Source organism: Glycine max, chromosome 20, assembly GCF_000004515.6.
Source record: "Glycine max cultivar Williams 82 chromosome 20, Glycine_max_v4.0, whole genome shotgun sequence".
NCBI lineage: Eukaryota > Viridiplantae > Streptophyta > Magnoliopsida > Fabales > Fabaceae > Glycine > Glycine max.
The window spans coordinates 1,304,932-1,307,998 of record NC_038256.2 but is presented as its reverse complement, the minus strand read 5'-3'; the positions used below and the strand labels follow the sequence as shown (position 1 = coordinate 1,307,998).

The following is a 3,067-nucleotide window of genomic DNA, read 5'->3' as shown; positions in this document are numbered from 1 at the left end:
GGGTCTCTTGTTATAAAGAAATCTGAACACAAAGAAAGGGTTGTCCTTGTGTGGTTCAAAACTTGTAAAGGGATTTTGCAAGATAGTGGAACTCTCAAGCGGGTTGCTTGGGGACTGGACGTATGCACAAGGATGTGGCCGAATCAGTATAAATCTGAGTTTGCATTTTCTCTTCCCTTAAACTCCTTTATTGTTTATTGTGTATTGCTTATTATTTCTATTTAGTAAGATTAATTTGCATTATTATTTAGGAGTTCATTTTTAAAAGGAATCTTGGGTTATTGGGATAAAATCAAAATAGAATTTTTGATTAGGAAAAGATTGTGATATCTTAATTCAACCCCCCCTCTTCTTAAGATATCTGAGGTCACTTGTTCAACATTATAGGCGATTTTTCATTTTCACAGAAATAAATCCCAAAGTAAATCGTAAACACAGACCCAACAAATGAATATGGGATCTAACCTTCCTTATTGTCAAAAGAAAATATACTAATTAAAATGCACAATCAGTATATCATTTTATGTATACAAATTGTAGAAAGCAAAACTCAAAACAAAGAAGAAAAAATAATGTTAAAAAAAAGGAAAGCAAAAATTAAAAAGAAGAGATTTTTACTTTTCCTCCCTTCTCCTTGTGAATCCTCTGCTGAGCGCTTCCCCCTCTAACTCCTCCATTAGCTACTCTCACCCTGCCTCCAAATTCCACTTACAATGCGTACCCTTAACCAGAAGCGTCCTCCTCTATTCATGTTCCTTAACAACAGTCTTACAACTGCCATTGCAGTTAAAGGAAGGAAAGAACCTCATGTCCCTACAACCCTCACAAACAACCCCAAGCCTCTTCCTAGGCAAGCCTTAAAGCAATCCCCAAGGAGACCCTCTTCAGAAACCTTAAGCATTTCCTCAGTGCCACCGATGTAGAAGCCCTTCACGAACACTTTTGGAGGCTCCTTCACCATCATCTACTTCCCTTTCAATAGAGCCCTCAAGTCCTCTCTAAAGCCATTGTCCATCAACATGTCACACTCGCAGATCACCACCCCGAAGGCCTCGAACGTCCTCCGTACGCCCCGCAACATTGTCGTTTAGATCACCATGTGCTTCTCCCCGTTCATGGGACATATTTTCTCGAGCCGGTCCGCTAGTGTTGAGGTTGTTGGACCGAGTTTGGTTAATAAGAGTTTGGAGCCGACCAGGGGTGTGAGGTAGTTTTCTTTGGGTTTGGCTAAGCAAAAGTTATCAATGTTGAGGTTGGATATGAGATCTCATGAGTTAATGACCTCTGGTTCGGAGGGGAAGAGGGAGCCAAGGGTGAAACGGGAAGGAGGTGTGGAAGGTGGTGGGTCAAAGGTGAGGAGGTCATACGTGGTGGAGGTGAGGGACACGATGTGTGTGCTAAAGGGGTTAGAAGATGTCACGCCCGTTTCGGTTGTGTCGTCGAGCCTTGACGGGTAATGGGAGCTCAAATGGGTCGATGCGCATTTCATCAGGAGCTGATTAAGGAGATAGGGTAGAGAGAAAGGGAGAGAGAAAACAAGTGAGTATCGAAATGACCAATTAAAACGTGTTACGTCAGCGTGAAAGGGTGGGAAAACACATCTTTTCGAAGATGGTTTTTTTTTTAAATTGTCTTTAAAATCTTGTTTTTAACATTAGTTCTCCAAGAATTGATGTCGTAAAGTATTTTCAAAGACGTTTTTAAATAAAACGTCTTTAAAAAATTGTAATTATTTACAAAAATGCTATCGCTTTACTTACAATATTGATTTTTGTAAAATTGTCATAGAAAACCATTTTTACAATAGTGATAGGAATTTCTTAGTAGCACAAAACCTAAGAACTTGCTATATGATTTATCTTTCTATTGCAAAAGTGAACAAGACATGTGGAATATACATAAAAGGAAGAAAAATGGTTTTAGAATTTATTGAGAAAAAGAGTGAGTGAGGGCTCCTTATACCTACTTAATAGTTGTAATATGCCATTCATGATGCTCTGCAAAAATTGAGGTTGTTTCTAGTTTGTATACAACATGTGTAAACTTGTTGTTTAATATTTCTATTCCAAAAATGAACTAGGTTTTGGACTATAGTAAAAATTTGCTTTTGTACAATGATTCATCTAGTTAATTGCACCATAAAAGGCATAGTGAAAGGGGATGGGGTCAGATAAGTGGGACTAACTAGCTTCGTGGAGAGTATGGGGAATATATGGTGGTGGGCCAGGTTGGGGTATTTGAGGAGGGCCCATTGGGCCGTGGGCGACATGCCCCAACTTTGCTAACTATGTAGTACTTGCTTACTTGAAAAAAGAAAGGGAAAAAGGAGAGCCACTTTGAACCACTCAAGAAAATAAGGGTAGGGGACCATATATTTTGTGCATATGGGAAAGACTTTTAACCCTTTTCCTTTTTGCCTTCACATGCCCCTAAACCCCTTCTTTGACCCTCTTATATTGGCCTAACCAGTTGGGTGACTCAATATGTGGGTCACTATTCAACTTATTGATAGTCACTCTTCATCTATGCAACTACAGCGTATAGCTAGATTGATGTGGTTCCTTCCTCCGACTCCAAATCTAATTAAAACGAGACATCCTTTGTTTTTTTCCTCATGTTCAAAGCATTTTGCTTCCTACGCCTACAAGCCTTTCTTAATTTAGGAATACCCACTACTATGTACTTCTTTACTTGGCTTTCTATTTCACTGTTCAAAGTTTGTAATAGTTAAATAGTTAAATTGCTATTTGAAACATAGTTGCATGCCTATGAATTTTTGTGTACAATAGGTCAAGCCTTTGAATTTTTGTGCACAAAGGTATAGTTGTTTGATTTAAGCTGTACATGTTTAATATATTTAAGTAAGATTTTGAATTTGAATTTTGTATATAGGAAAACTTGACGAAAGAATTAGCCCTGTCATATAATTAAAATGTTCTCAACACAAATTAATTCACCTCTTACAAAAAATATTTACAGTCGAGATTAAAACAATTCAAAAGAAAGTGTTACACATCACCTCTTTGATGACTACGATAGCAACTTTTCGTTTTCCTTGAAGTTTGGT

The 3,067-nt window shown here is 37.9% G+C and overlaps 1 pseudogene; it reads right to left on the bottom strand.

Moving 5' to 3' along the window:
* Window positions 1-686: 686 nt before the first annotated feature.
* Window positions 687-1,489, bottom strand: LOC100778144 (uncharacterized; annotated as a pseudogene).
* Window positions 1,490-3,067: the final 1,578 nt, after the last annotated feature.